This window comes from Anser cygnoides, chromosome 23, assembly GCF_040182565.1.
Source record: "Anser cygnoides isolate HZ-2024a breed goose chromosome 23, Taihu_goose_T2T_genome, whole genome shotgun sequence".
NCBI lineage: Eukaryota > Metazoa > Chordata > Aves > Anseriformes > Anatidae > Anser > Anser cygnoides.
In genome coordinates this window covers 7,839,378-7,864,199 of record NC_089895.1, presented here as the reverse complement: position 1 = coordinate 7,864,199, position 24,822 = coordinate 7,839,378, and the positions used below count along the sequence as shown (strand labels likewise).

The 24,822-nt window shown below is 51.9% G+C and overlaps 1 protein-coding gene and 2 long non-coding RNA genes across 7 annotated transcripts in view; all 3 read right to left on the bottom strand.

The window, feature by feature from the left end:
• KCNAB2 (potassium voltage-gated channel subfamily A regulatory beta subunit 2) overlaps positions 1-24,822 on the bottom strand; it is a 289,172-nt gene that overhangs the window by 117,671 nt on the left and 146,679 nt on the right. The gene's annotated exons all lie outside the window — the stretch shown is intronic.
• LOC125183187 (uncharacterized) lies at positions 4,538-13,970 on the bottom strand. The gene is made up of 6 exons (XR_010826408.1): positions 13,802-13,970; positions 13,458-13,701; positions 8,595-9,162; positions 7,352-7,911; positions 6,684-6,840; positions 4,538-5,324 (listed from the first exon to the last, which is right to left on the bottom strand). It is a non-coding gene; the product is annotated as an uncharacterized lncRNA (long non-coding RNA).
• LOC136786877 (uncharacterized) lies at positions 14,363-24,572 on the bottom strand. Of its 5 annotated transcripts, none has more exons than XR_010826405.1 (5): positions 23,027-24,567; positions 19,144-22,412; positions 17,375-17,586; positions 16,087-16,550; positions 14,363-14,961 (listed from the first exon to the last, which is right to left on the bottom strand). It is a non-coding gene; the product is annotated as an uncharacterized lncRNA (long non-coding RNA). The 5 variants fall into 5 exon arrangements; XR_010826404.1 differs by lacking the exon at positions 14,363-14,961 and having other exon boundaries at positions 14,968-16,550; positions 19,144-21,339; positions 22,246-22,412; positions 23,027-24,571; XR_010826403.1 differs by lacking the exon at positions 14,363-14,961 and having other exon boundaries at positions 14,968-16,550; positions 23,023-24,572.

Genomic DNA, 24,822 nt, shown 5'->3' with positions numbered 1-24,822 from the left:
AGGTTTGATATACTGTAAATCAGCGCGTCGGAAAGAGCAGCACCTTGTTTTTACTTAGTGTGCTGTTGCCAATTTGAAATTGATGTATTATTATCCTACAGTTTGCTGCTGTAGATGCTCCTCTTTGGGGGATAAAGTATTCCCCTTGGCACTCAAACTTTAACATTAAAAGTAAACTGAAACAGCATTGCCATGCTGGGAACTGAAGACAAGGTGGAATAAAAGTGTTTTCTTTCTCTTCTGAACACACAGTTAGCAATTGGCTAATATTAGCTCCCTGCAATAACCTATATTAAATACATCATCCCGTGGTAAACACTGATTCAGAGACCTGATGTAATACTCTGCTACCAAGACCAGACACTGCCAGTCTGCCCTCGCTTATGTCCCATCTGAAAACAAATTTACTTTTTTCCTCAAGCTTCTTTGATTTTTCCTTCCCTGTGGGGCCTCTTTATGCCCTGAGGTTGGCACCCGAGAGCGGCTGAGTCAGGCTAACAGCCCCTGGGCTCCGTTCTAGCACATTTTGCATCTAACGCACGGTGCTGCCAGCCTGCAGGCAGGGGAACGGGGCAGCAAGCGAGGCAGCTGTGACTCGTGCTGCGTTTGGATTTTACGCGCTGGAACTGCCAGGCAGGGCTGGCTGCTCTGCACAGAGCCATCGCCCTACGAAGCTGCCGAGCCCGGGGCTGGCTCAGCTTCTCGCTTCGACCAGCTCGCACCGATCTGCTCTCGGACCGATTTCATATCTGATTTCACATTTTCTGAGGTTTCCCTAATTGCCTCATGCCTGTTCCTCCGCTCTCATTCCTCAGCCAATGTCTCAAAGCACTGCAGACCTCCCCCGCCTACTGGACGGGATGGACGTCAGCTAGCAGGCTGGGAGGCTAACAGGTTCAGCGTGTGCTTGCCCGCTGCGCGCCATTTCCAGGCACATATTTCGCCATCCTTGAGGGCTTCCAGGCTGCGTGAGCCAGCCCGAGCTCTCGCAGCACAGACTGGAGGCACCAGTTCCTGCTCTGAGCCCAATAACTTACGGCTGCACTAATTTTCTGTTATTGTTTGCCTCTTTCTTTTTCTCCCAAATACTGAAAAATACCCCAGGAAAAGAAACACCAAAAAATAAAAGGTCTCCTTACTAGGCAATAAATGACATCCCAGTCTGAGGGGCCCTTCAAGAGAGGCAAAAAGGCAATTTTTAATTGCCAATATGCATTACAAAGCAGGCCGTGCCTACGTAGGTGCAAATGAGGGAACACTTTAAACTTTCCAGTCTGCTGGGCGTCGGGGGAGAGCTGGGTGCATCCCACTAAATAGTTATTTCGACCTTACCCCCTTGGTGAGGGTTCACTGCGGACGGGGAGGTGAGGTCCAGTCGCTGTCCTGGTCTCTCCTGGGGGCTGACCGTCGCTCCCCATGCAGTGGCACAAAGAGATTTTCAGGACAGGCACCCCAGGGGAGCCCACAGAAAAGCGAAGACCTGGCAGTCTCCATACATCCTTCCCGGCATGGGTCTGCTCACTGGGACGGTGCATCTGGGCAGTGTAAAACTGGAAAAGAGAGAATAAAAGAGAGAATCTAGCCATTGTATTTAAGGTAGCACACAATACGCCCCTGTGTTGTTTTCCTGGAGCCAGGTGGATGTGAAAATCACAGAGAACTCCGGGACGTGCTCCCAGTGAAACACCGTGGGTAACTGCTCCAAGAGGTGGTGGTGGGCACCGCCAAGTGCCTGAGGACACTGGGGACTTTTTTGCAGAGGTTTCTGGACCGTGAGCTGTCTCTCCATTAATTATTTTGGCCTTTTGTGTCATGTCTAGCTGCAAACGATCCGATATCTCCGGCGGTGGTTACTGAGTGGCTGGAGCTGCGGTGGAATTGCTGCCGCTCTAGGCCAGACCACATCCTCCTCTTTCAGATTTGATTAATGAACAGTTAATAAAGATGTATAAAAGTTGTTTCCTCTCCTCTGTGGGAGCTCCTGGACCTCCCTGTCTTTTTCCTGGCGATGCTGGCTGCGACGGCACTGCCACCACCATGGCAGTGGCAGACACTGGAGGAGAGCAGGTTGCAGGAGAATATTTTGACGCAGAAAAATAACGGTGAGACTGACAAGGCAACAGTATGATGGTAGTAGGAGTATTTTGACCTGAAAAAGGACCAAAAATCAGCTGTACAAAAACTGAAGCAAGGACCTGGTAGAGGCAAAGCACAAATCAGACCGGGCTGCTGGGACGGTTCAGGGCTCCTCCAGCTCCCTGAGCAGCAACACGTCCCCAGCGCTCGGTGCTAGCGGTCTGCGCGCCCAGCAGCATGCTGACATCCCCAGCGGCGGCTCGTCGGGGTCAGGATGTCAAGACTTTGCACTAATAAGCCCTTCTCTAAAAGTAATATCTCGTACTTATCGTTATCTGCAGTTGGGAACACACCCAGCAACAGATATTCCAGTCTATGTAATTGAATTATTTAGGGGCTGGCATGGCGTGATGGAATAGGCTTTCTTCCTATTTTTAGGTTTCCATCTACAGAGCTGGAAATTACAGCCATTAAAATGTTCTATTAGTAATGATATATAAAGGGAAAAAAACTGATCAGACTTTCCTAGTGCACATAGAGCATTAGGATATCATTAATTTTAATGATAGAGCCCAAAATTACAAAGCTATTACAATCATACTTGAAGTTTCTGAAAAAAAGAGGACCGTTCTAAATTATTGCTAATGAGTAAAAAAATATTTAAATCATATTTAACAGACCTTAAAATTCTAGCAGATATCGCCACGAGCTAATGATTACTTTGGCTGCATTTGTTTCCTCAGGCTGACAAACAAACATCCCGACGGGACGTGCCCAGGGCCGCCGGCCGGTCCCGAGCCCAGGGCCGCACAGGGTTTTGCCACTCTCAGCACTTGGTATGGGATTTCCACCTGCTATGGAGAAGGCAGACATCCTCCTGGTGCTTGAAGGCATGCACTTGATTCACCTGGGCGATGGCATGCCCTTCCCTTCCCTCTGAGGGCTAGAAGTGGTTGCCAAGTCCACCAGCTGCTGAGCCAAGATATAACTATAGGCCCCCCAGCACGCTCTAAAGTTGCAGCAATTAATGGCCCTTGGAGGGCTGGAGATTGTATCTTGGTTTTCTTTTGAAAAAATAAATGACTCAGGAACAAAGTACTTTGACAAAGCAGGAGGAAAAGAAGAAATTAAAAAAAGAAAAATGAAATTCCAGAGGCCGGAGGCTGCTGCAGCTGCTTTTTGTGATTTTCTACCTGCTGCCAGCAGCAGCTTTACAGGAGATTCCTGTCCTAGGACTCAGCCAAGGAGGGATTTTTCCCAACTGCACGAGCCCAGGTGTGAGGACATTGCCCTGCCTGCAGCACGCCTCCGGGAAGCTGGGATCCTCTATTTATTGTGAGATGCTCGCAATAAATCAGTGAGCATCCCATAACACTGGAGCAGTGATGCATTTCAGACGCAGCCCGTGAGTCTCGCTGGAGCACGGCTGTTGAACGAGGGACAATTTACTGCCTTGCCCTTGAAAGCTTCAGTCACCTCTAGGTCACCAAACACTTCCGTGTACAAAGTTCTGGATTATCCAAAACTACTGTAAAGTTTGACTTGCGAGTTCAGATACCTCACCTGCATGCTGTGCTTTATTTTGTCAAGATGATGTAAAGCCAGGAAGAAAAACAAACTAACGCAGACGGGTATTGGAAGGTGTATTTCTAGCTGCACTAACCCGAGGGTGCAATTTCTCTCCTTCGCTAAAGCCGCGTACCCTTACTGAGCCCGAGCTCACGTCCCCACCTGGTGCTTGGTTTCCAAACAAAGCATTCACTTCGCAGGAACTCGTCCTTTATGGAAATACAGCCCCAGCAAAAGGCAGGGCCAGGCTCAGGGGCAGACCCAGGTGTGCCCGGTGCCGCCAAGCCCTGCTGCTCCAGCAGCCCCTGCCCCGCACAGCGCTGCCGCATCGCCGCCGTGCCCTTTGATGGGAAAGGCGTATTTATGGGAACACTGATATTCTTGAAAAAGAGGTTTTGCCCTTCCTGTGCCCAGCACCTCCCTGGGTGCTGCCACCCCAGCACAAAGCGTGCCCGTGTAGAGCCTGCAGGCCGGCTGGCCAGCACTTACCGGTGCCCGAGCCCATCTCTAACCCACGGTCAGCACTGCAGCCTCTTATCAAAGGGGGGAGGCACTCACAGATGGCTTCTGCTTGCCCTTTGGGCCCCGCTGCTGGTGAGACTTTGTGCTTCAGAGCCTTTGTGTAAGCCCATTTGTTTCAGGCCGAATTGCAAAAGTTTAGCAGGAGATTTTGGTCAGGCACCCACCTCTCCCAAAGCAGGCTTCCCTTCTAGGATTTATGAGCTGGGCGGGCAGGCACGGCTCCCGTTAGAGCTGCACCAGCCCCTGTTCTCCAGCAGTGCTGGCTCTCCCTGCAACGACCGCAGGCACACGCTGACTTCCACCTCCAGCTGCATCACAAAGCACCAAGCGTGCTGGGCAGGGGATGAAAGGTGTACGGGAAAGGAGCATTAGATGGAAGCCTCCCTCTAAAGAAAAGTCCTACCAGCTGAATGTCTCACTGCCTCAGCTTGCTGGCTGCGTTCCCAAAACTGTTAAACATCTCAGAGCAGAATGCCTAGAATAAATACATCGGGTTATAATAGTCTATGCAACATTAAAACCATTTTCCAGATGCATGATATTTGAGATGTTGCAATAAAAGGGTCAAAAACTTTTCAAATTCATTAGGCACTTTCTTCTAAATACCTGCCTCATTAAGTGCTGTGGAGATGGCCAATAATGGGAGGTGAAGCAGAGGGCCCTGGAGATTGGATGCGCACACAGTGTTGATAAATGGCTTCTCTGTGGTTATTCCAGAGACGGCAAGGAGAAAAATACCATCCCACGGTTGAGCAGATTTTGAGTTTAGTGTGAAAATTCAAGAACTGCCTTGGCCAGAATAAAGCATCGCTTCTTCTGCCTTGTCTGATAGCAATGTGACCTCCGGAGAGGGGCTGCCAGCTGGCGTGCCGGCTGGGCACAGGGAGCTGCCTCGGGCAGACAAAGCCCCGCCGTGGTCCCCGCTGCCCCCCATGCCCACCCCTCGCCTGGGGGCTCGGTCCTTTGCTGCCTCCCGTCCCGCTCAGCAGCAAGGAGAGGTCACCGAGGGGCAGTCACTGACCTGAGCTCTCCGGCAGAGAGGAGCCGAGCCCGCAGGTTCTGCTTCCCCAAAGGGTTTCCACTGAATCAGCTTTCTCAGCTCTGGCTCCGCATCTGGGATGCATGGCACAGAACAGCACCGAATCGCCAGCCCCTTCCTGATTAATAAGAGAGACGATGAAGACGGACAGTTTTCTTTGACCAGGGTAATAGAGTCAGCAATTTCACTCCGCTAAGCACATGGTTTTTATGATGTCCCCGTGCAGTGCTGAGCAAAACACCCCGGCAGCAGAAGATGTATAATGCTGTCTGTGGAACAGTCTATTTTCTAAATGGAAGCTTGCTATTTAAAAAGAAAGCACTTTAACACTTTGGAAAATATGAAGGTCCCCAAAGCTGAATTTTTGAGTGCTCATTTTGCAGCTTGCAAAAAAGCCGGGTTCATTATGGAACAGCAGTGAGCAGGGTGGCACCGGTCCAAGACGCACTTAGAGTATGCATAACTTCAAGCAGATCTACAGTCCCAGTGCAGTCGAAGGCATTACTCACACCCTAAAAGTTAAGCATGTGCTTAACCGAGTTTTTTTTAAATGAATTTACTTTTTTAACCAGGGCTGGCACCAGATTCGTTTCCAGACTCATTCCCACCCTGTGAGGTTGGGTCCTGCTGCAGCAGGGCTGGGGTGGGCTGGGGGTGTCGCAGAGGCTCTCCCGTGGTGCTGCAGCTCTTTCCCACGTGTTCTGCAATTAGCTTTTTCCATACTTTTCCTCACTGTGCAATCCGAAGGTTTGTAGGCCATTGCATCACAGCTGGGCTTTGCTTCACACTACTGCCTGCAATAGCACCGCTGGGTGTCATTTGTATTTTCCCAGCCCTTGGCACGGGGGATGCAGCTTGCCTCACACCCAGCTCATCTCTGAGCTGCCATTGTCCTACTGATGGATTTTTTCATATATTTCTGTAACCTCCAGTGTCTTTGCAATCATTTCAGGAGGCGCCTCGCTGCCCGCGCCTGTCCCTCCCCAGCCACCGCCGCATCGCAGCACCTCTCCCTGCGCCTTTCCCGCGGCACTGCCTGTCCTCCCAGCAGCGCCGGCGTCCTCGCTGCCCTTGTCAGGGGCTTCGGTGCTGGGAAGAGGATCTGTTGCCTCCTCTCCCCCTTGCCTCTACTAAAATTCAGGGTGAGGAAGGCGTCTCGCGTGAAGCGGGTGCTGCAGAACACAGAGGGCTCGGTCTCGAAGTCCTTCGCTACCTCTCCTTTAAGCTGCGAAATGGCAGCCTGTGCAGCAACTCCATTTCCTCCTTACTGTGGGCACGAGGCAACGGCCGCTGGGGCAGCACACGTGGGCACCGTGTCCCTTCCCGGGGCACTGCTCGCAGCGACCCCGTGCACAGCTCCTGGGGAGCGACTCGTGCCAGGGCAGGCTTCATGCAGCCAAGCAAACCAGCTGTTTTGTGAACCCCAAACTGCTTTTATCTATTGCTCTGGACTTTGCACGTCTGGTTTTGAGCCCACCTTGGAAGAGGCAAAGCGTCGTCAAACACGCGAGGCAAACACTTGGTCCAAACGCATTCTGGTTTTCTGTGCGGGAGCCAGCGAGCTCCACAACATCCATAAATTTGGGCTGAGCTTCACCAAATCTATTTGCTTGATCAAATTTATGTAGCAATTCCTGGATGAGGTGAATAATGAAAATGACTCATGAATATTTCATTTTTATAAATCACATAATTCATATCTATTCACAAATATTTGCTTTGCCTTATAAACCGGATGAATAATTTACAGAAATATGCAGCAAATATTTTAAAGAAAATATGAAATTCATTGACTACATTAATCAACAAATATTATTCAACTTATATTGGTTTAGCTTGCTCACAGATAAATTCTCTGCTTATGAAAGGAGCTGGAGAAGCAGGTGATATTTCCTGTATTAAAACACAGACAGAGGAGATAAAGCCTGTTTCTTCAGATGACAGAGTTATTTTCACATTTTCCTGCTCAGTCTTGTCTGTAATGGTCCGAGCAGGAGACTGATTTGCGACTTCAGGAGTCCCTGTCTGTCCTACAGCTGCATTTCGGGGGGACCAAAGCTCTTCCTAAGCCAGTGCTGCACCCAGCGTTGGCTCTCCCGGGCAATGATTCTGTACTTGAGGCAGGCACTCCACAAAAAAGCTTACCTTTGTCTGCCCTTTTCCTTGCCACCTGAGCCTGTGCCTCATTTTTTCCATCTGCAAAAAGAAAACGCGAAATCCTTGCCCAAAGGAAAACGGCAGCGGGGAAGTCACCGTGATGAAAGCCAAAGGTGGCGATCGGCCACACAGCAAGGCCTGGGCCAGGAGGGGACGGGGCCAGCCCACGGCCTCCCTGCTCCGCTCCAAACCCTGCGGTAGGACTGCCTTTGGGACAGCGTCGGGCCGCTCTGCCCCGTGGGGCAGCTTGCACCCGATTCCCCAAATAATCCGCACCCGATTCCCACGCCCGAGCTCTGTGACCAAGTGGCCAGCCACACGCGCTGCCTCTCCCGCCAGCTTTCTGTCAGATGACTTTTTAATATCGACCGCATAAACCCCATCGCTGCGTTGCTGCTGCAGCTTCTTTGTGCCGAGGACGCCAGGCTTTTATCTGTGTGACAGCACAGAGTGTTTTCCTGTCATCGCTCAAAGTCATGTTGTGCAGCAAGCAGTGTTTATCCAGCGGTAATAGGAGACAGCAGAGACTCCTCTGCATACAGAGCGATCTGTAAACAGACAGGGGTGTTTCATCTTTAGAAGCGCACAACAAAAACGAAGGTACGAGTGATTAGCACACAAAAAAAAGGGGAAGAGGCACCGGGCCGTGCTCGCACGTGGGCAGCACCAACACGCGGGGCGGCCGCTGCTCGGCCCGGGCATCGCCCGGCACGCAGGAGGCAGCTAAGGACACATCCCTGCCGCCACGTGCCTCTGCTTGCTGACACGAGGACAGAGACCTGTTGGATATTTTTTTTTTTATTTTTTATTTTTTGCCCACAGCTGATAAATGAATGCCAATAGTGGGGGCTGAAAATCCAAATGCTTTCTGAGCTGGCTTTGCTGCCCTGAGCACAATCAAGACAAATGAAGCAGAGTGTCACCAGATTTGTATTAACAGATGGGCTATTTGAGGAAAGACGGGCTGTAGTGAACGAAATGATAGCTTATTGATATAACTTTTGCCAGAAAAATATATTTATATAGAGAAAATAACAGTGCTTTGCCTTTTATTCAGCCACCCCACTCCCCCTTCCCCCATTTCCCTACCTTCTTCATTACATTTAAATTACAGCACTCAGCTACACCAACAGGAACTGTTACTGTAAAGACTTCATTGGCAAGTACAATTTAGGCTATTTTTTTAAGCATCAGCTGCTTAAACAGAGATTAAATGACTGTGTTAACCCACCTGTATTTGGCTGATAAAGCGATTAATCCCGCCTGCTGCTGGAGAGATGGCTGCAGAGCTGGCCCTGGCACAGGCACGCTTTGCGGAGCGGTTTCCTTCGAGGAGCCCGGTCCCGTGGGTTGGGCAGGGGACGCACGGGAACGCTCCCCCAAATGGCTGCTGTGGGAGCTCCAAACCCATTGCCCGGACTACGCCAGGGGGCTTGGCACGCTTCCCGAGTCTCCTGCTTGCCGAGGGCCCAGGAGACGGCAGGGCGCGGGGCGGTGGGCGCTCCTCGGGCTGACCTCAGATCCCACGTAACGCCAGAGGCCAGCCCCGGAGCTGGGCACAGTGCCACTGCTTCCCTCGTCCTGAACCATCTCCTCGGTGGCCCGGGGTTCTCGCCCGTAGCCCCACATTCCCTGGCTGGAGCGAGCGTTTCGTACCTCTGCCGGATCCACCACGCCAACCTGGTTTTCGTCCCAGGAATCTCTCCCGGGAACGAAAGCGGAGTGGACGGACGCAGCTGGGAGCACTTCACATTGACACATCGCGTTCGTGCTGGAGATGCTGGCAGATGAGACAGCATCTGTCAGACACGAGATAGGGAATTTAGGTTTAAAAGAACATTGTCAGATCTCATTTTTGCAACCCAAATATTTAAGCACAGAGCCAGCGCCTGCAAACTTGTAAGTGCAATTGCCCGGAAAGCCTCGGCGTGCCCACACGGGCGGCAGTCACCGCGCTTTGCACCAGCCGACGGACACCCACAGAGTGAAGAGGAGGCAACAGCAGCGGAGGAGAACATGAGAGCCCCTCGCCTTGAAGGTGCTCATTGTCGCTTTGATGGGGACCTGAGATATCTAGGGCATTTGGTGGCTGGAAGACCAGCCTGCAGTGGCTTTCCACATGCAAAGCAAATTAGCGGAGCCAGCAATCAGGGCTGTTGCCTTGATTCCTGCCGTTTTTCTCATCAGTCCTGTAGCAAGCTTTCCCCCCAGCTATCAAAATATTCAGTGCAAGACAAGGATCCGCGGGCTGTCCACATCTGCAATCCCAATACTCTTGAATCAAGCAGAATGTAAGAAAAAAATAAACACAACTTCTTAAGAAACATCCCCAACTTGATTTAAGAAGGAATCAGGTGAAAACGTCATTTCTGGGACAGGTCCCCATGGCGGGGGTTAAAGCTGACTGCAGTTCCAGATGTTTGTGCGTGTTGGTTTCTGCAACCAGAAGTGAACAAATCCAACGTCTCCTTTTGGTATTCCTGCCATTTGCAGCATGTCTATGAACTATTCATCTGTAACATTTGTAGGCCTATTAAGAGGGAAATACAATTTCATAGCCACAGATAAGAGATTAGACAGATCAATTTCTCCCCACAAAATGGGCCGAGGAAAAAGCAGTTTCCCAGTTGTGATGTAGAAGATTTTTGTTCTCTTGGCTTACTGAGCCGTGGGTCCTGTCACCAACGTTTCTGCTCATGTTTTTATTAAGAGATCAAGTTCATTGCATAAGTCATGCAGAATTGGTTACTGTCAAGGGACGAGTCTCCTCAATCTAAAAAATCCCCACGTATTTCAGGCCCTCAGTGATGGCATGCACGCAAAAGGGGGAGCCTGCTTCCTGCCACACAAGTGACAAAGTCCAAGCCTTGCACACCATGGGAAGAACGGTGCGACCCGAGCCGTGCAGGGGCCGCATCCTGGCAGGACCACTGGTGCGGTGGGGCTGTCTGCAGACCCCACCAGCCCCGCTTGGGCTGTGCCGGGTGCGTGCTCTCCCGGGGCCAGCCCTGCCTGCCCAGCACTGCCCCGAGCCCCAGCTCACCCAGCTCTGCCGGTGGTGACGGTAGCGTGGTGCTGGGGCGAGCCGCCAGCTGCGGGAAGCTCCGCCAGGCGGTGCGCGGCTGGCGGGGGAGCCGGAGGGGCTGTCACCGTGCACGACACTCCGCGTTAGGCTTGCAGAAGATAGGCTGTCACAATATTTAGAGCCGGAGTTAAGCTGAAACTGCTACATCCACAGATGGGGAAATTCTACACAATGGCTCTCAAAAAAAAAAAGTCAAATGTATGCAAAAAAAAAAAAAATGCTGCCACACTCATGCGAACACGGGCAGAGCGGTTTCCCGCACGCCGTGACGCACAGCTAGCAGCAGGCAGCCATCCTCACTGCACGCCGAGCTCAGACACACGTGTGGGATGTAGAAATAGATCTGCTGCTTTAGCTCAGACGGACGTCAAGGCAGTTCACACACAGCTCGAGCACGGAGCAGGGCACACACCGACGGCTGCGCCTGAAGGAGAGCATCGCCGGGCAGGGGTGGGCAGGGGGCGCAGGGCTTGGACCTGCAGGGAGAGGCTGCAGCCGGCCAAGGCGGGGAGAGCAGCAGGGGCGTCTTACCGAGGGCATCAACTTGGGCCCCCCGTGGATGGATGGGGCCTGAGGCAGCCCCAGGGCGTCCCCGCGCTCCACAAACCTGCACGGTGCAGCTCTGTGCTGGAGAAACCCCTGAATTATTTGTAGCCTGTTATCATCCCTTAGGTATTATTTGTGTAACCATTAGTTTCTGTAAAGTGCACAGAAGAAGCTGTAAAATACCGAGCATTTCATCACTTCGGTTTGGAGCTGATTATTTTCCTGCCTGACTTGCCAAGCTCCATCCCAGTGACCCGACCCCTCTGACAGGCAGCGGCGGTGATGAAGGGGCTCGCGCTGCCAGCCCCCAGCCCTGCCAGCCCCCAGCCCTGCCACAAGCAGCGCCTCGACCCGGCCTCCGTGGGGCTGAGCCCCAGCTGGGGCAGCACAGCAGCGGAGGAGCTGAGCTGCTCGCTCCCGAGCCGGGAGCCTTTGTCCTAATAGGATGAGCTCTTGACTGAGAAGCAGCGGCTCTTCTCAGGATAAATACATTTGAAAAAAAAAAAAAAGAAAAAGGAAAAAAAGATTTATTCAATGGTATAATGAATTCAGTGCCTTTTAAATGTGACAGTGGGTAAAATACATAGGCCTTCTGCAGGCTTAAATGTCATCTGTAAATATCAGGGTTTTCTTCCCTCGCCATCCTGCAATTTACTGCGCTCTCCCTGCAGAAGGGGCTCAGGGGCAGCCGGGCTGGCACGGCCGTGGGGATGCAGCACCCCCATATCCCCGTGCCCCTGCACCCCTGACTGCCCAGCCCGACAAAGGGGAAGGGAATCCCTCATAACGAGGGGATAGGACTGGGAGCAAGAAAAGCAGAACCCATAAAGCTTAGCTGGCTGCCTGAGAGACGAATGCCTTGTAGGGGGTTTTGGATGATGATAACGTTTTTCTTTTCATGCCCAAGTCAGCAAAACAAAGCAGAGTTACACACCAGAGTAAATTTAAGGCCAACCAAAAAACAAAACAGAAAGAAGAAAGCAGACCAGAAAATAGCCCTCAAACTCACTTAGTGCAGACACGACAAGAGGCTCTGACAAGGCTTGAGAAATTACTCTACAAGACAAGCACTTTAGAAACCAAACAGAGTATTCTAAAGACAAGCAAATACCCCAAGCAAGCCCGTACTGATTCCAGGTGCAGAACTAGAGAAGAGCTCACACGCCGGCACGTCAGGGTGCCAGGCTCCTCGAGGGGCTGTGGAGCATCACCAGCACCACGGGCAAGCCTCTCCTGGCCGTGATGGGAGCTGCCCGGTGCCAGCGCTGCTGTGGGGCACAGGACCCCCACGTCCAGGGACTTTCCTCTCTCTGGAAAAAAGCAGCTCCCTTCCTGTGTACCATTTTTTCCCATAACTAACATAACTTTTTTCATAACACCAGCTCTTTTCCTGTTTCAGGGCACCCAAAGCTTCCAGCAAACAATGCCTTCTGAGACACACCGTCCCTAATCTTGGCACTGAGAAGCTCAGGCGCTTATCTTCACGGGAGCCAGCGACCCGTCCCTGTGCTAACGGGAGATGTCACCTATCTGCGGCTGCAGCTGCCTAAATACTTTGGGGAAAATGGCCTTTAGGGAGGAAATGTTTTCCTCGTTGTTCTTTCTTTATGGTGTGCCAGGTGAATTTAGGAAGCCGCAGACACTGCGTGGTGCTGCCACTCCCCACCAGCGAGGGGTTTGGGCAGCACGAGCCCCTGCCTAATCCTTGCCCCGCTGCCTGAACCCACTCCTCACGCTCCTGCCACCACTGCAGGAGACCCATGACAAACCACCTCTCAGTTACATTTTTCCATTTCTTCCTACTCACGAGCCGTAGGATGGAACGGAAGGCCCCTGCCTGCAGCAGATCCAGCCCCCAAGTCCCCCGCTCCTGGCAGCCCTCACCGCTTCGGCTGCATTGGTGCTAACGGCACGGCGCGAGGCTCGGTACCGAGGGCAGCCCCGCAGGCACGCCTGGAACAGGGGCGGCGTGAGACAGCACAGCCTGTGCAGGGCAGGCACACTGAGCAGGCGATCCCCAGGGAGGATAACCAGCCCTTGAGGGGGAGGAAGGAAAAGGGGAGACAGGCAGAAACCAGCCCTCCTCCTCCTCCTCCTCCTCCTGCAGCAAAGAGCCCACACCGCGCCTTGGCGCAGGACGGGCACAGCGTGCCACCGCTGCGGGACTGATACAAAAAAGCCATCTGGAGAGCGAGCCTGACAAGAGGACGCACCAGTGGCAGGAGATAAGGATGCTGTTGCAGGGAATATAGATGCGCCTGTCATTTTTAGAAAGGAGCAGCCTAAAATCAAAGGAAGAGACAGATAATACCAGAAAGAGATAAAGGCAGGGAGGAAACAGGCGGAGAAAGTGAACAGAAACACAGAACGCAGAGAAAACTGTGGAAACACCAGTATAAACATGATCAGTCATTACCCAGCACGAGCATGTGTGAAGCTAATAAAGCAGAGAAGAGTAATTACCTTTGACATCCCCCCAAACATTGGCTTTTGGCGCAGTATTTCCTTGCATAGGTACTATTTATGCAGTGGCTTTTATTTATCTCTGCTTTAGAAGATATCTTCTCGTTTCCTCACTGCCAGGCTTGGCGCTGGCGTTTTGGGGAGGACGACTGCTCTCCCACTGCCCGCTCGGCTCAGCCTGCGTCGCCACCATTGCTCGTGCCGATCCCCCTGTCTGCAAGGGTGCTGCACCTAGCCGCATGGGCTGAAAGCAGGAAAAACAGGGAAAACCATGAAGAAGCACGCGGAAACAGAATGACCTCTGAAATAGTTGAAATGATTCAGTTGCTGCCCATAATACTCACAGGTCTCATGCAGGGCCCCTCCTCAGCCGGCTGGGGACCCAGCTCGGTCACTGCAGCAGCAGCAGATGCTTGGATCACAGTTTCGGGTTGTTTGCTCTGATTTCCCTTTTGCTGATGTCTCCGTTGGCTTCCACTGGCAGCAGACATCCTGTGGCTAATTACCAGGACAGGCTGCCAATCACAGCCCCACCACTATTTTTGGCCCGGTAGGAAGGAAACGTGCGGCATGGTGAGCCTGTCCAGCGCCCAGAGAGGAAGCGCAGGGCTCCGTGTAAAAGTGTTAATCGTAAAAATCCTAATTACGTTATGATTCTGAGCTTGACAAGTGAAAGACATCTGAAAGCAGAGAAGCAGCAATTGACTGTATGCTAATTAGCCAGCCTTATCTCAGGAATATTTCATCCCTGATTGCGTTCGCAGCGTGGGAACGAACCCCCGGTGCCGTGCTGGGGTTAATGTCTCGGCCACGTCCTCGCAGGACAGCCTGAGAAAACTAACATAAATCCAACCCCAATCTGACCAAAGATTTTCTCCGGGCCAGCAAATACACACTGGCAATGACTGATATGGGTGACAAAAGTGTAATTGGAAATGCGAGCGGCTGCTGACTACAAACAGGGCTGCAGGAACAGGGGAAGCGTCACCGGGTGGGCTTACAGCCCCCGACAGCCCCCAGCATCCCCGGGCTGTCCTGCCCAGCAGCTCCCCAGATGAACACCTACCTCCCGCATCCCGGGACCCGCAGCACCCGCTGCGACGTGAGGGAACGAGAGGTGGGCAGAGCCCCAGGCACCGGGAGGAGAGCCCTCCGAGCCCTGCGCAGACGGGCTCTGCTGCGGCGGGACCCGAGGGGAGCGAAGCACCGCGCAGACCTCTTCCGCTGGTGTTTCAGACCTTGCTGAAACGAATAACAGCACAAAGCTTTGATTTCCGACTTTGATTTAATGACAAAAGAGAGACACGCGGATCAATAGTCGCCTCCTCTCCTGAGAGGAGGCTGTGAAGCCCACACGTGTTTCACCACGGCAAGCACAGCGCAGCACCGGGCCCCGTCCTGAGGCGCACCCGCATGGGGCTGGGCTGCTGCTTGCCCGCCGTGCCCCACATCCTGCAGCAGTGCCGGGTGCCAGGCGGAGGGGCTGCCCTTCCACAAGTGGCAGCTGGTAACACAGTAAAAAAAATTAAAAAAATACAATAATGTTTTTCTTTCGGATTATTGAACCAACTGTAGTAAAAACTTCATGTTTAATATGCATGACCTGCTCCATACACTCCACTCTAATAAATTGGTGGAACATCTTGCACAGCTAAATCATTAGGGGGTGGATGAAACACTAGGGGCCAGTTGTAAATGCAAAGAAAAAAAAATTAAACTAGGCACATAAAATATGAACCAATTTTCTCATCTTGGCTAATAGATTTTAAATGGGAAATCTGATCATGGATAAGCACCAGGAATATTAAAAATTCAGGTTTTGCTAGGGCTCTACCTGGATCCGTAAGGGAAGGTCGAAGCGTGATGAATGTTCCCAGGAACGCGATCGAGGGTGTAAGCTTTTAATAGCTGTTACATTAAAAATCTGCTGCCGAACATCATGCTTTTTAGAGCTCTCATTTAAAGGTGTGTTGTAGCTTGCTGCTTCCTAATTACCTTGTATGTTCTGCATAATTTTTGTTTTTAATTTCAGATGGGAAAACACCATAAACTAGCTAATTAATTACTTTTTAACCCCAGCATATCAGCAGAAGCACATGCTTTGCCATGCCACCTCTCCTCTCCACGGCAAGCAATCCTCCAGCTGAGCACCCGCGCACCCCGGCGCAGAGCGGGGGAATTTGCAGGGGACTGCAGAGAAACCAGGGGAGAACAAGGGAGGGGAAAAGCAAGGAGCCGGGCTTGGCCTCGCCACGGTCCCTGGGAGAGAAGAGAACTGGAAGGCAGGAAGCAGCAGGCTTTGCCTTTCTGTTTCATGCTGTGCTCAGCACTGCTGCTCTCACCAGGCTTTCCCACGTGGGGAAGCCGGGGGTCCCGGTGCCTGCCTGGGCATCGCCGCACCGCCAGCCCCATGTCTGACTCTTAACTTCTTAATGCTGGGCAGCAATTTTCCAGCAACCTCAGCAACTCAGCTTTCCAGCAAGTCTCAGCAACCCCTGGGGACCCGCGTGGAGGCAGCTGAGCCCAGCGCTGGTTTTCCAGCACACCCACCCCGGGTGTTCCTCTCGGGATAACGGCAATGTCCCGTGCAGCAGGCAACCAGACTTCGTGGCACGGGGGTACTGCTCACCGGGCCCTGCGCTCCCTCCGTGCCGGGCAGGGCGATCGCTGAGGCTGAACAGGACAGACACCGCAGTGGATGTGACATTATCCAGTGATTTATGGACTTCATATTTCAACAGCCCATCAACTGCGGAAAAGATAATGTTTAGAGAAACCAAAGCAGCTAGAAGTACCACTGGGGGGTTAGAAGAAAAGCAGAAAGGAAGAGGAAAGTGAAGGCACTGACAGAAGGATTGCTCACGAGGAGGCTCGCTCTGAGCGCAGCGTACCGGCTCTGCTTCCCCTGCCTTCCAGATTTCTGGACACAAAGAAGAGAAACCCACCGAAGGGTTTGACAGTCAGCACTTCTTTCTCTGTTCCTCTTAGTTTTCCTACTGTCTCCTCTCACTGGAGATTTCCAGCTTGGATTTACTTGATTCCATCACGTTCCTTCAACTATCTTCTGGTTAAAGGCAGGGCAAACTGATGGATCTGGGGGAAAAAAAAGCAAAATCAAGAACTCAGGGTATGCAGGCAGGTGAATGACATGCTTCTTGGCACGCTGAGCTGGAAATTATTTTTTCCTTTGTTTTTATGAATCATTCATGTTTTCATCAGCTTAAAAAGCAAACAAGCAAATGTAAACATTGGGATTTTTAAATTGGAATACATTGATGCAAAAACAAGTATATATTTAATTTCCTTTCCTTTAATTCAAGTTGAATGCATGTTAATTAGAAGGCGGCGGAGCAGGAACACTTAGCTGTATTGACAGAAGCAGCAATAATGAGACACACGCCTGGACTGGGGATGAGGACGGGGAGCAGGAGCTGCGGGGCCGTGCCGTGGTGCGGGTGGGCTCGGGGTGCGGCAGGGGAGAGTGGCTGCCCCCGCAGGGACATTTGCTAGAGGGCACCAGGACGCTTCAAGAGCCACGCGGAGGGTGGAGGAGGTTTACCCAGTTGAGGCTAAAGGCCAGAGAGTGCAGACAGCAGGAGAAACTGCGTGCTGACATGAGCCGATGAACTGAAGGAGGCTCGGGCTGGGTCTCACGCCTGTCCCATGGCTGCATGGAGCTCCCCAACCCCAGCCCCCCACGTTTTTCCCTGGGAGATATTTTTCCCCAGCCCCTCCCCTGCACAGCACCTCTTCTGGGGGAGCATCTGCAGGAGGTGCAGCCTAGGAGCCCCCTTTCACCCGCGCCCTTGTTTCGCCGCGCCGCGCGCTGTCGGAGCCTCACTAAGCTGTTTACACCCCTCATGCTCCATCCATCATTTTTTCATTCAGTTGGAAGATTATAGCTTCTTATGTGCTACCTCCAGTCCAGCTTGTCATGGGAAAACTCCAGGGAGAAATTCGCACAGATGTATTAAAGCTATCTAACACTTTCTCCATGGCAACTGGGACTGGTGCAAATCCCATAAGCCCTGCCTGGAGGCAGGATGAGAGCTCCTCCGGAATTCTTCCAGGCACCCAGATAACAGCAGATAGCGGGAAAATGTCTTCATCAAGTTGAGATGCCTCCCAACTGTAACACACAATAACGTTTGATTAACACTGAAGCATTTATCACTTACGAAGGACATTTTTCTGACGCTCTGCGGTAACTCACGCTTTCCATCCTTTTCCTAGCTCGTCTTAGTGATCCGACATTAACGCGCACACACAAGAGTGCAAGCAAGCAGGGAAGGAAAACAGATGCAGGTGGAGCATATGCAGGATTTAATTTGATCTTTGAGAGCATAATTATTTTAATACTAATTTTACAAGTCTTTAGTTTCTTATGCCATCCTTTGCACAGGCTCCAGACGAGGTGAGAGACAGCTCCTGCCTCACAGAGCAGACTTCAAGTCTCGAAGGGCTGCGTTGTTTAACACCACAAGTTACAGCCACAGCGTACGCTGGGAGGTCGTTAAAATCAGCCTGAGGCTCGCGTGCATGCAGATATTACTGCAGCAGGAGGGATGCCTGACCCCGCTGGCTGGTTTCAGCCCTCGGCTGCTGACAGCCCCTGCCCCTGGCTGTGGCAGCGCGCTCCCATCCCGCAGCACCGCCCCGCGCGGCTCCTGTGGGGCCAGGCTGAGCTGATGTCGGCTGGCCAAGAGCCACGCTCCCTGAGACAGAAGTCGTTCGAACCTCTGCAGCGAATCTGCTATTTTAACTCCACATACCACCGAACGGCAAGGGAGCCAAACCCTTTGAAGTCTGCCATGTCCAATCCATTATTAATCATTGTAAATCTGGAATAATCTCTACAAGCATATTCTGCTCGCTACAAATATACTGGTGCCAACTTCCTCTAATAAATCCTGCGTCAGGCCAGCTATTGTGTCTTCTCTTCAGGCAGCATTTCCCAGCAGAAATATTTAAACAATAACGGTCCCTATTTGGTGCAGTCACTTTTGTTTTAGAAGAGTACAGTCTAATGTGTAACAGATTTAGAGCTTACAGAAAGGCTTGGATTTATGGCATGTTTTCTTTCCATTGCTTGTTTCTGATAATCCCTGTGGGGCATTACATGTCTCCATTTGGGTCCCTAACTTCATGGCACCTTGAAAAGCAAGGAAACCATATTCTTCTTCCTACCCAAAACTTTGGGGTAAATACTGAAAGTTCTATGCAAAAGGAGCATGGCTGAAAAAAGAAATCTGGTATCACTTCCCTGCAGACCAGAAGTGATTTGCTGAGTGGTTTGGAAAGCGCTGGGATGGAGAAGGAGAGGAAGAATGCAGTATGAAGAGCTCTTCTTTGCGCAAGGACTTTCACGGGCCAACATATGGCAGTTACTGAAGAGCAGTAAATTACCTTCTACTACTCTTGTGAAACAGACCTTGAGAACGAAGATAAGGTTTTATGAATCTTTCCCTTGTAATGAGCTTTCCATGATTAACACAGCCTACAAGGAACACGCTCACTGCCAGGCACGGCAGAGGAAACGCAACGCCACCGCGCGTAATGGGGTGCAGGCTACAAGGAGGGCTGCCATATCAGCATCTGTCCCACGGAAAGGCTTAAAGACAAGTGCAACAACTCCAGGAGCCCCAGAAATCCCTGCTGGGATGAGCCTCAGCCCGATTTTACTCACGTTCGGTCACACAGATGCTCCTGGGCCGAGCAGCGTGGCTGCCTGCAGCAGCAAGCGGCGCCCAGGAGCCGGGCGAAGCCTCCCCTACTCCCGTCCCCGCAGGCGGGGTGGAAGGAGATGGAAACCCCTGAAGCAAAAACAAGCATCAAATTTAAATCCCCAAACATACACTGACAACAAAGCATCGAATACAAGGGTGAGAAAGCTGAGCCCCCAGATTTTACTGGTGTATATGCAAGCGAAGAGGGAATTTTACACCACGAGCTGCTACCGAATGCCACATATAAGCAACTGCTAGAGACTTACCAACTCTTACTTAGATCGTAATCTATATCAGACAACCTCCTAATTTGTGCGAACACCTGGCTATGTTTATTTTGAGCAAAGTATGAAGCTCAAAGGATCCGGGAAGCTCCGCAGTTTGGTACAAACTCTGATTATTCATGAACGTGTGAAACTTTTCCCCCAAAAATTTGCAGCTTCAAAGCGCGGTTCTGCATGTGTGAGACTCTCGCTGCGTGCCAGCGCCAGGAGCCGCGCTTTCCACAGTCACAAACATTGGCACCTCGGAGCCGCGGGCTGCCGAGAGGCAAGGCCACCGGGATGCCGCGGGGCTCCCCGGAGCTGCTGCTCTCGGCGCTGCTGGCACTCGTGGGCAACCAAGGAGTGAGCTCTGGCACCGTGGTGGGGCTGGCTGCCAGCCTGGGCCTTCAGGGAAAGTGTCCGGATGCCAAAACCCCCCGGGGGGATGCACAGCCACGTCCAGCACAGGCGAGAGCAGCCGGAGGATGCTGGCCCGCGGCTGAGGACGCTCGCTGCCTGCTTCCGCGGCACCGGCAAACAGGGGAAGGAGCCACGAGGGCCGTGAGTCCAAACGACAGCTTGTTTTCTCTTTCACTGACAAACGAGCCGGAGCTCCAAAGGCAATTTAGTCTGGGAATAAACATCCAAATACCCACTGCTCAGGCTGAGGCACTAAATGAGCTAAGCAGAGGGAGGCTGCGGTGAACTCGGGTTCCAGGCACTTGCTTTTCACTTGACTTCCTCAGCTGGCAACTCAGCGCCAGCTAAAAACTCTCCAAGAGAAGCATCTATTTCCTACCGCTGCCAAGGACTCTGGCCAGAAAAACGCTTTTTCTCCCCCGATGCTGCTCATTAATCTTGTTTGTTTGTTTTCTTTTTTTTTTTTTTTATGCTTTTGCTGGTTCTCCCAATTACGATGTGATTAAAAAGGAAAATAAGGAAAACTCGAGGTAAGGATAATTCAGCCAGATCTCTGGACTGGGCCATGGCTACGTGTGGAATGACTTCAGCGTGCTGCCCGCCGAGATGCCCCCAGCCCGGTCAGTGTCCCTGGTCTCACCCGTCTCCTTCAGGGATCACAACTCACTTAGTGCGCACCGCGCCTTGCCCACATTGATAAATTGGCAATAAAAATGCAGAGAGAACTCCAGTTGGATCAATTTGTTTCAATATTTCTGACACGGCTGCCGTAGAAGCTGAGTGTTGGGGAACCAACAATGCAATTTCCAACCGAGGGAAGTGGCAAGATGCTGGGCATAAATTACGCTTAAATGCCACGTAGATAATGAGGCCGCATCTTTGGAGATTTATCTCTCATTTCTTTCATTGAAAACACTCCTGATGTGGGAGCTGTCATGGCACAACCTTTCCAACCTGGAAAAAGCCCTGGCTGGAGACGCCAGCTGAATGCTGAGGACTCGGAATTTGCAGGCGCCTCGTGGAGCCTCCGGCACGGAGGAGCCTTCACCTGCCAGCAGGGAGGCAGGGAAGCTGGGGTGCTGTCGTGTGCTCTGCCCACATTCCCCAAGCTTTTTTGGGAAAGGATGCGAAGGAGGAGACAGTCCTATCTATAGCCTGTTGCAGTTGCTTGATGTCCTCAGATGCTGAGTGCTTAGTGACATAAATAATAATTAAAAATTGTCAGAGAGCCGCCAGCAACGCGTTTCAGCCATCGGCGGCTGCTTGGCTGGCATTTCCCCGTGGTTCCGAGGGCAGGCTTCCCTGCAGCAGCAGGAGCCTTACTGCCCGTGGCACACCTCCTCCTCCTCCAGCTCCGGGCTCAAACCTCATGGGATCTTTTCCCCTCCCGATGCCGCTGCAGAAGCCACAGGTGCGGCACCTCCATCATTCCCACCTCTCCACGACACAAAGGCCAAAGCACGCATCTCATAACTGGAAATCAGAATATTAACACTCACCATTTGGGGAGTACTTGGACACGTCAGTTCTAATGAAGAATGGTATTAATTTCAGTTCTTGCAAGAGACATCTGAGGCAGTTTCCATTATTTTTAGGGAGCCATGGCAGAGCGGAGCTAGCTGTCTGCGGAGAGCCAGCATTTACAGAAGGAAAAATGCTCTTCACTACCTGCTCCTTCTGAATACATTTCGAGCCGGAGTTCATCATTTCTACTTACTTCCATATATTTAGATTCCCTCTCAAAATATGTTTTCAGCAATGACTTCAGTAAATAAACTGCCAGGGGCATTCCCCTCAGTTCATTAGAAGGCACGTGAACGACCCACGGGATCAGAATTTCTAATGGCTCGAATCAGGCTTCGCGTTAGTGACTGCACTGAAGTGGTGCCTAATTGCATCTCCTGGGGCTCCCGCCACTTCCCATCCCTACTACCTGATTGCAGCGGCTCATTAGCCTGCTTTTAGAACCGCACGCCTGTCACCTCCGAGCGGGGGCCGGGAGTCACGTCCCCCCCCCCACACGGTGCCGGCCGAGGCTCCACCACCGCCCCAGCACCAGCACCCAGACGGGCACCGCAGCACCACGGGAGCCACAGGGAAGGTGCTGGCACGGAGGCTGCAGATTTACTCTCCGAGGGTGGAAGCACAGCCTGGCCTCGTTCAGCAAGATGTGCACCAGCCCAGCAGACACACCGTGTAATTAAAGCTGACAAAAGCATGGCTAAAGGAGAACTGAAACATGACAGTGACCCCTGATAAAAGCTCTTTTTATGTCAAATGAGTGATAGCCAGCACTGTACACTTGCCTATTATTTTTATGTAAGCTACTTGTAGAAAAGTCACCTTCCAAAAACGTTACTGTATTGACTCTTTGCTTACCGCATTCTGCGTCTGCCTGTGCTGCCGCCTTTGTGCAAATCTGCTGAACTTCCCACGCTGCGTGCCCTTCTCTCCTTGCGAGCACAGATGTTCAGACACACGGTTTGCCAGGCTCGGTATCCTCAGCTGTACTTTACGGTTTGGTGTGACGGCCTTCCTGGTTAGCACTTTCACACAGACAATATTTTGTGTCAGGCTGGACACCAGCACCCAGCTCCACATTTGTCCAAGTGCAGCAGAGCCCTCCACAGACGGACAGACAGACAGACACGTGGGGCTGCCTGCCTGTGTGCCGGTGGGCACTGCTGCTCCTCAAGGGCACGCACCGGTTATTTTTTCGCACTTCATAAAACTTATGTGCAGAAGGAAATTAAAAGAAGGCTCTGAGCACGGCTCCAGTAACGATGCAAGATTGGCTGCAGTAACTAGCTTTTCCAAAAATATCTTTCCTCTGGCAGAGATGCTCTATTTTTAGAGCTGCAAAGCATCACATTGACAAGCGGCAGGGTCAAAGCTTACCTTTAAACTTTTAAAATTCATTTGGCCTTGTAAAAGCATCTGGGTTTTTCAGCCGGCTGTTAAACGCAATGACACACAGCGATTCCAGCAAGCCCAGGTGGTGGCACCTGGCTCTGAGCTTCCCCTGCATCTCCAGCTCCCGGGAGCTGCCTGGGCAGGCTCAGCTCTGTCTGACGTGACCAGGCACCAGCCGTTTAATAGATTGCTTGCATGGGCATTTTAATATAACGTGTGTCAATTCAATATAACACCACGTACTTACGGCATGCTCTGTGCCTAGAGGTGCCTGTGCCGTGTCCCCGGAGCAGCGAGCTCCCGCTGCTGGGCTGCTGATGGGTGCTGATCCTGACCATGCTGCCCCGAGTGCCCCGCAGCACTGCTCCCCCCGGGAACATCACTCCCCCAGCTCCCGAAGGCTCTCCATGTTCATTACGAGGTCACTAGCTGATGCGTCCATGTGATTGCCTTCTTGCTGTTCAATAAATAATTAATAGGTGTCAATTCCAATCTGCCTTGGTTAATTGTACTCATCTCATTCAGGTGTCAGCTCTGGTCCAGCTGGGCTCTCCTAGGGGCTGGCAGGGACAGCCACAAGCTGCCAGCTCCTTGCTGAACTGGGCTCTGCGCCCTGGGGTCCCCGGCTGGTCAGGGGGGTCCCTGCAGGCAGCTGGCAAGAGACCAGCCCAGGGGACACTTGCCATGGGGTAGAGGTGTCACCCTGCAGGGGCAGCAGGAGTACAGGGATGCAGACTCTCTGAGAGCAAGGGGGTGGCTGGATGCCTGCTCGCACTGGGGTGCCCTCAGAAATCCCCATTTTGGCACCGCCGGGCGCAGCGGTGGCACAGCCGCCTGGCAGGGCTCAGCACCGCGGCCCAGGCAGGGCCAGCTGCCTCCTTCACGCTCACAGCCCAGCTCTCACAGCGAGAGAAAACAGGATTTTTCAGCCTCAGTGGCTGCCACCCACCCACGGGCAGATATCGAGCCCAGGCTTTTTCATTGAAATGAAAATTTCTGCCTGGCCATGTCCTGGCTGTGCGCACAAGAGCAGGCCGGAGGGATTTCTGATGACATTTGATTATCGGAGGCGAGCAGGCGATTGCCAAAGCCGGGCAGAAAACCCGCGGTTGTGTCTAAACGGGCACGGCTCCTACTTCTGTGACATTTCCCTGAGAACCATTTACAGCGATGAGAAACAAGACGGAGCAAGAGCAAATAACTCCGAGGAGCGCGTCTGACTGCAGCAATCACACAGCTCCTCCAAAGACCCGCTGGGGGCTGCGCGGGGGGCACCGGCCGCCCTCCCCGGCTGGCAGCCCCGCGGCGCACGTCCCCACAGAGGCACCGACGCTGCTGCTCGGCTTCTGCTCCTCCGAGACCAACCTCCTTTCTTACCCCGAGCAGTTGACACATGTCTATGAAAGCGATCTATAATTTAAACACTCTCACAATGAGATCTCCAGGTGGGGAAATTACTGTTCTGTGACTTTTTGTATTGGAGATGTATGTGCTCAGGCAATGAAATAACTCCCTGGATGTCTGAATCCTTTTCCCCTGCTACAAGAGAAGCGGCAGAATAGGGTAGGTTAATTAAATTATCACAGATCTGAAAGATGTTTAATGGCAATGCTTTACTCGTGAAAATACGGATAGAGCCTAGTCAGAGTTGTAGGACTACAGCATCTGCACAGGCAGCGAACTGAGCATACAGTGTGTAAAATTAAAAATCTAGTAGCTCTATTGCTGGGAATAAAAGACATCATTTGCATGTTAAAACACCTAGGTTTACGGTGGCAATTTTCTTCTTTTTAACTTTCCTGGTTCACAGTTTCCAGAATGAATAACACGATGAAACTCTTGATCAGTGATATGTATTTAAAAACATGGTAGGGCTTCTTCCCCCCAGGAACCTACGTGTCTTCTGACAAAGTCGCATTCACTTTGCTCATCATGTTTATGTTCATAATGATCAATAAAATAATGGTAATACATTTTAGAGACTGATGTGGAATCCTGTTTCCCTCGTAATGATCACTGAGACATCAGAAGCCTTGCCTATCT